General features: G+C 42.1%; 1 long non-coding RNA gene across 1 annotated transcript; it reads right to left on the reverse strand.

Annotated features, from left to right (window-relative positions):
- Nucleotides 1-4,066: 4,066 nt before the first annotated feature.
- Nucleotides 4,067-6,571, reverse strand: LOC129400054 (uncharacterized). The gene is made up of 3 exons (XR_008627397.1): nucleotides 6,487-6,571; nucleotides 5,207-5,283; nucleotides 4,067-4,124 (listed from the first exon to the last, which is right to left on the reverse strand). It is a non-coding gene; the product is annotated as an uncharacterized LOC129400054 (long non-coding RNA).
- Between the last annotated feature and the right edge of the window lie 1,409 nt (nucleotides 6,572-7,980).

Below are 7,980 nucleotides of genomic sequence, written 5' to 3' on the forward strand. Positions count from 1 at the left end.
CATGGCGGCCTTCTTTCTCTGAACCGCTGGAGTACTCAGTGTATTGTTTGCCCATGATCTTCCCATGTAAACACTAGCAAACTTTTTAACAAACATAGCCAGTTTTAATGAGTCATTTTCACAAAGTCCTTTTTAAATTTCAATTTTTAGTAACTACAGAAAACTTCAATGAAATTCTCTTATGAAAGTATCGATGTCTGGGGCTGAAGAGATAGTACAACGGGTAGGACCTTGCCTTGTCCACAGCCAACTAAGGTTTGATCCCCAGCATCCCACATGGTCTGGAGTTCACTGCTAGAAGTATTTCCTGAGTATAGAGCCAGGAGTAACTCCTGAGCATCTCCAGCTGTGCACCCCTACACACACAGAAAAAAGGTTCCACATCTATATGTAAATTTATATTTGGAATCTCCAAGCAAAATTATATAAAAAGGTTGTGTTAAATTTCTTAAACGCTGGTAGGCAAACAAGGTCTGACTGGACAGATTCTAGCCCTCAGGTCTGGGAGTATACACCCTTAACACTTTAATACTGCCAAGGGGTTGGATCAAGCCTAACAGACGTCAACAAATGTAGATATCTTTGCAACACTTGTAAGATGATTTACGGCCCTCTAACGTGCAAAGTCTTTGAAATGTAAGACTACTGCCCTAGATATGAACAAGATTGCCTTGGGCCCCAGCAATAGTACAGCGGGTAGGGCATTTGCCTTGCACGCAAATGACTTGGGTTTGATTCCGGTCATCCCATATGATCCCTGAGTACCACCAGGAGTGATTTCTGAGTGTAAAGCCAGGAGTAACCCCTGAGCAACACCAGGTGACCCCCAAAAAAGAAGATAGGCAACAAAGCACAACAACAGTATTAGCATTATCTCTACCTTGACTTTACATCATATCACAATAGTTTTACTCATATTACAGAGATGTTACTGACATTACTCACATTTATCACCGCTTTCAAGTTTCCAGTATCTTAAATTTGCCACTTACATCACCTCTGCTCACAGCCTTCCTATCTAAATCAGGATGTGGTAACTCTCCCCAGTCATCATTCAGCTACCAAAGGCTAGCATCAGGTCGAGACAGCTCTTTCTCAGCATTCCATATTTCTAAGTGATCATCAGAGGCCACTCCATACTGATCATAACCTGTGCACAGTGCAAAAAAGAGTTTCAAGCAGCTATCATTAAAAAACAAAGTAACTATTCCCAAGTTTTAATTCAATGATCTTGCTGTTTCATGTATTAATTTTAAAAGCACATATTACTATGGGACAAGTTCGGATTCTTTTCATTTTGATAACTGTATTTCAGTATAATTGGCATTATTTGTAGATATGTATTTCAAGCACCAAAAACTCTTATTCTGATAAGGGATTCAAAGCATAAAAAATGATAAAAACCCATGATCCAATGAGCTAGAAAGCAAAGCACCCTGCTTGGATTATTGACCCAATTAGGGTATTAGCAACACTTTATTGAATATCAATTGTATTGATCTGAGTAAGCTAAAATGACTGTTTTTAACCAACCAATATGATGATTTTACACAGTCCAATCTAATGAAAGGCCCAACATATAAGCCCACTAATAATGAATGAAAAAAATGGCTGCAATGTGAAGGTCACTGCCTGGAGGCGAAGATAGGACTGATGAAGTGGTAAGAGGAGGCCAGAACACAGCAAGAAGACGTCAGGAGACAAAGTGACCAGACGGGATTACCCACTTAAATACCCCAAATACAAAAGACCCAGATACACTGCAAATCTTATTGTTTTCTATGAACTAACAGTTATCAGAACCCTTTCCCCAGAACTTTATTAATACTTCATTTCTCCCCCAAATTACATTACCATAATCTACTACTTTATACTAAAAAGCCTAGTTTAAAATCAAGATTAAAGCCAGAAATACTGCCTTACATTTATATGCCACATCTGATGCCTAATATTCAAATGGCATTTTATAACTTCACAGTATCAATGTCATCCTGTTGTTCATCAATTTGCTCGAGTGGGCACCAGTAACGTCTCCATTCGTCCCTGTCGCATGCCAGTGTAGGATGATGGCGTATTGGTAGCTTTTTCAGAGTCAGTGGAATAAGCACCATCATTGTTACTATTTTTGGTATATCAAGTACTCCACGGGTAGCTTGTCAGGCTCTCACTTTATAACTTACAAAATAATTTCACAGCCATGACTCTACTTGATCCGAATCACATCTCTGCAAAATTTGTGGGGGATATCCCCATTTTCCAGGTTGCACAACATACACCCACACAAAAGAACTCACAGAAACTCAGAACTAAAATTTTTAAAATAGGGGAAAAAAAGGGAAACATACAGCTTCTCTCCAGTAAAGTTCCTATGACTACAACGGCATGAGAAATAATACGCTTTCCACATTTCTCACACTCAATTTCTCTCTAGTATGAAATCGCTTGTGCTGATGAAGGCTGTCTCACAGTCCTTACACTAATATGGTTTCTCTCATGTGTGAATTCTCCTCTGAGTATACGTAAGTACCAAGGCTATACTACTTCTGTATTATGCCTTATGTATATCAGGCCTTCCCAGACTCCTGACATACATAAGGCTTCTCTGCACTGTGAGTACCCATATATGTTTTAAGGGCAGATGATCAAATGAAGGCCTTTCTACATGCCTTACATTTCTAAGGTTTCTCGACAGTGTGCATTCTGTTATGTCTAGTCAGCTTAGTATTCGAGAAAGGTCTACCCACACTCCTGACATACAAAAAAAAAAAGGCTTCTCTCCCAAATGAGTTCTCCTATGTACAGTGAGCACTGAGAGTGAGCTAAAGGCCTTCCCACATTCCTGACACTAATAAGGCATCTCTCCAGTATGACTTCTCATATGCTGAGTAAAGACTGACTGCTGAGTGAAGGCCCTTCCACAAACTTTACAATTATGAGGCTTCTCTCCATTGTGAATTCTCCTATGTACTGTAAGATAGGAGGACAGCTGGCCTTCCCACACGCCTGACATACATAAGGCTGGGATTTCTACTATGGACAGTACGATATGTGGATCTGCTAAAGGTCTTCCCACACTCCTGACATACAAAGGGCTTCTCTACAGTATGAGTAGTCATATGTCTGTTAAGGGCTCATAAATCACTGAAGACCTTTCCACATGCCTTACATTTATAAGGTTTCTCACCAGCATGAATTCTCCTACATACAAAAAGCACTGAGGATCTGCTAAAGTTCTTCCCCCACTCCTGACATATATAAGCCTTCTCTCCAGTATTAGTATCTATGTGCCCTTTAAGGGCTGCCAATCAAGTGAAGGCCTTTCCACATTTTTACAGAATCACTGTTTCTCTCCAGTGTGATTATCCTTGTGCACAGAAAGGCTTGAGTGATAAGCAAAGACCTTTCCACAGTCCTGACATATGACATATATATGGTTTCTCTCCAGGATGACTCTTTCTGTGATGAAAAAGATCAGAGGAGCATGTTTAGACCTTCCCAGTCCTGACATAAGTATTCATTCCTGTATGAATTTCCCTAAAGACACCAAGTTGTGAGGACAAGGTAATGGCTTCTCTACATTGCTCACAAGCATGAGGTTTATCTGCAGTGTGAACTCTATGATGTATAATACATTTTGAGAGGGAATTGAAAGCTTTCCCACAAACCATATACATAAACGGTTTCTCTCCAGTTTGGAATCTTTGCACTGACACACTTCGATGACACCTGCATCACAGTTTGTTCTCCCTGGTTACAATCCTGGGGATTCTCTCTACTGGGGGTTTCAAAGGGAACATTATTCTTGGACGGGGTAAATACATGGTGACTTTCCATATGCGAATGTCAGCATGTGGGACTCACTATAAACGGTGCTCCTCTCCCACCGTCCTGGGGCTGCGGCCTTTGAGGGTTTTGTGTCCAGAAACTGAGGAGAACAGACTGTGTGGAGATTTTTCCAGGTGAAAAGATTCTTAACAGTGAGGTCGCTCTCTCCATTCTGATCACCCTCAGAAGACATTAGGCCTGTCTCGGGATCCCCATGGGGCAGAGGCCGTGATTGCTGACTCTGAGACATTATCATAGAGTGTAGGATCAGATACATTCCACTGGGGCTGGCTGCTTCCCTGTACAAAGCAAAAGAGGATTCCAATGACTGTTCCATTCCTTCATAGTCTCCCTGTCAATAGAAACTGAGGCCAACATTTCCACCACTAGGAATGCAATTTCTGACAGGTGCATGGATGTTCTATGGGATGACCCAATGTTTCCACATAGTGGTTGCACTTAATTGAAGGCTGTAGCATCATTAATTTGTTTAAATTATTTCAACTCGATGCAGGCATAAAATGGAAATAAGACTGTCTGCAGAAATTCAAAGCAGTAGTTTCCAACAAAATTAAATACACCAGAGTCTGGGTTGGATTGTCGCACAGTGTGGAGCCCCTGATGCGTGTGTTAAGGCAAGGCTGAAACCCTACACTTCCAGATGGACCATGGGGGCTTCTGTAAACATTTCACCACAAATAAATCCTCTCCAGAATCAATGAGGTTTTTTGTACTTTTTTGGTTTGTAGTTTGTATTTATTTTGAGGTGGACCACACCAAGCGGTGCCACGGATCACTGATGGTGGGTCCCAGGGAACAGTGCTGGGAATAGAGCCCAGGTTTCCATCCTGTGGAAGGCAAGTCCGCCCCAATCCTCTTATCACTCGTGGCAACAAACCAATTATTTTAAACAATTAACTCACGTGCCTACTTTCAATCAAGTGAAAAATCACAATATTTCTTCGAAATTAAAGGTAGTAGGAATTGGGGTAAGAATTCTAGAACAGTGGGGAGGCCATTTCCACTGCATATGGTGGATCCACTTTGAATTCTGGCATCCCAGATGGTGCCATAAGCACTTTCCAGTGCTGAGCCTGAAGTAACTAATCAGCATCACTGTGAGTGAATGAAAAAGCAAGAAATAATAATAATAATAATAATAATAATAATAATAATAATAATAATAACAGCAACAATAATAATGTCCTTGGAATTTAAAAGGACTGATTTTAGCACCCAGTAAAACTAAGGACCCTCTACTCACAGCAGTAGGCTACAAAGTTCCACCCTGCAGTGGCCAGACCTCCACTTTCAAGTCACATTCTAGTTCCAAGGAACTATCCTGCCAAAATAATATATATATTCAACATGTGAATCTTACCAACTCCCTCGTTTATGGTGACTCAATTCCCAAATAAAAATGTTGCAGTGAAAACACCTGAAGCTGTGATTTCCTTTCTGAAATCAAACATAAAACACAATGTAAGAGTTAGTAGTGTTGGGGCTGGAGTGATAGCACTGTGGTTAGGGCATTTGCCTTGCATAAGACAAACCCAGGTTCAATTCTTAGAATCCCATATACTTCCCCAAGCACTGCCAGCGGTAATTCCTGAGTGAATGATCGAGGATCATTGCTTGGTGTTATCCAACAAGAATTAAAAAAAAGAATCAGTAATGGAAAGTATTTGAATGACATCCATTGTGGGGAATGCTGGGAGCAGCTTGAGAATCCATGAAGGAGCGTTTTGGGTTTTGTTTCTTAACCAGACCTGCTGATGCCTGGGAACATATGAGATGTCAGGGTTTCAACCGAAATCTGCCATGTACAAGACAAATACCCTTCCTGCTGTATCAGCTTTCCGTCTCAAATCAGCAATTTTTCATAGGCTCATGCATTCACTATGTAAACAGAAAAGCAAAAGACACTTCTTTTTTAATTCTTATTTTTTTGCTATTTGGATCACACCTGGCGACTGACAGGGGTTACTCCAGGATCTGCACTTAGGAAGTGATCCTGTTGGTGCTCAGGGGACCATATGGGATGCTGGGAATTGAACCCGGGTTGGCCACGTGCAAGGCAAGCACCCTACCTGCTGTATTATTGCCCCAGCCCCACAAAAGATATATCTTATGTATTAGATAGAATAGCAGGAAGGGCACTTCCCTCACATGAAGCTGATAGGGTCAGATCCCTGAATACCTCCAAAACTAACCTCTGAAAACTGCCAGGAATAAACACTGAAAATTCCGAGGCCCAAAGCCAAAAATAAATTTAATATACTGACAGAACATGCTAATGATAAGAGGGCAAAGATAAGAATGAAAGAAAGAATAGAGTGGTAACTTGATTCCCCTGAAAGGGCACACTATTAATGCAGGCTGTACAACAGACCGGTGAAACACAGACAGGGGGCCAATGGCTCTGAATCCATGAATATTCTACATACCTTACAGGTAAGGGAAAATGATATCAAACCCAAGAAAGGAAAGAACAGGATCTGTCTATGACAAGCAGTTTGTGAAATTAAGGGCATTGTGAACAGGAACAGACACCTGAATCCAGGAGCCTGAGGCCTCCAGGGTCAGCAGGGTGACTCACATAAATTCAGTCATACACACACTTCCCAGGGCCCAAGCCATGGAGGGTCCTCAGACACTTACCTGCACACATGCCTCTTCTCCCCAGCCTCAGGGCTCCTCCTTCAAGCCAGGAGATCACCACAGGCTTCACCCCAGAAACCCCTGTCCCCATAGAGAAATGATAATGGTGACAAGCCAACCCCATGTGTCCCAAACAAAATCAAGATAATTCCAAAAATAGCTTGCAAAGAAACTCCACTTCTGATATGCCCCAAATTGGTAGTTGTTAGTCACAGAATTCCCAAGTTTTAATTTCAGTCAGAAATTGTTATGCTGAAGCCCCCCAAAGAGCACAGGGAGTGACTCCAAGCACTGAAATGCAACAGCAACTGATGAAGTGAGTCCCTAAAAACAAAATGAACTCATGCTCAGAGTGATAGTCCAGCAGGGCCGGCACCTGGTGACACACAGAGAGAGGTTTGATCCCTAGCAACCATATGGGCCAAGAGCACTGCCACAAGAAATTCCTGAATATACAGCCAGTGTGATCCCTGAGCACTGCTGAGTGTAGGCCCCTAACACAATCAAAACTGAAAACAAATAATAACAAATGTAGTTGCAGGCCAGGTACAATAGAACACCTGCCATATAGGTGCTGACCCGGTTGAGTCCACAGCACCCCCATGGGCCCCTGTGGTCGTACAAGAAGTAGATTCATTTAGCAGTGTAAGGAACTATTCACAGGAAGCTTATCGATAGTACAGCTTTCCCATGTGTGTGTGGGGGGGGCTTTCCCATGCTCTTGACTGACCTGGATAGATGCCCTGCATCCCACCAGTAAGCTTGACAATTGCCAAGTGTGGCCAAATAACAAAAACAGAAAAACAGAAATGAACATGGGAAAGTTATCAGCATTGCTGTCAATAACCTGACCCATCAGAACCATTGTCCCTGAGGAACACAAAGTCCAGCCCTGATCCCTGGCTGGTCTCACCGAAGGCCCACCGGTGCTGGTAGGTCTCCAGCGGCCCTGAGCACATCCGCTGTAGGATAACAACAAATACAATAGAAAACAAAGCGACATATGGAGTTACACTATAGCGGGTCCAGGGACAGTGGGCAGGATTGTCAATCCCCACTGTCCCATCTGGTCCGGCAAGCACTATTAGCTACAACATTGAGTACAGACCCAGAAGTAACCCAGGAGAATCACTCGTTGTGACCCTCCCATTACCTCATAAAACAAAAGGGAATACCATGCCACAGAGGTGGGGTGGGGTGTTGGGGTATGGAGTGGGGGATGGGAGGAATACTGGGATCATTGGTGGTGGAGAATGGGTACTGGGGGAGAAATGGGTACTCGAGCATTGTATGACTGAAACACAAGCATGAAAATATGCAAATCTGTTAACTGTATCCTCACAGTGATTCATTAATTGAAAAAAATTAAAAAGAAAAATGTTGCATAGATCAAAGTACAGTTACTTTGAAAAGACAAGTACTAAAAGTGAAACAGATATAAAGCAGACAATCATTCTTGTCCTAAAATATAATGATCACTAAATATTGCTGAAA

This window comes from Sorex araneus, chromosome X (genome assembly GCF_027595985.1).
Source record: "Sorex araneus isolate mSorAra2 chromosome X, mSorAra2.pri, whole genome shotgun sequence".
NCBI classification, from domain to species: domain Eukaryota; kingdom Metazoa; phylum Chordata; class Mammalia; order Eulipotyphla; family Soricidae; genus Sorex; species Sorex araneus.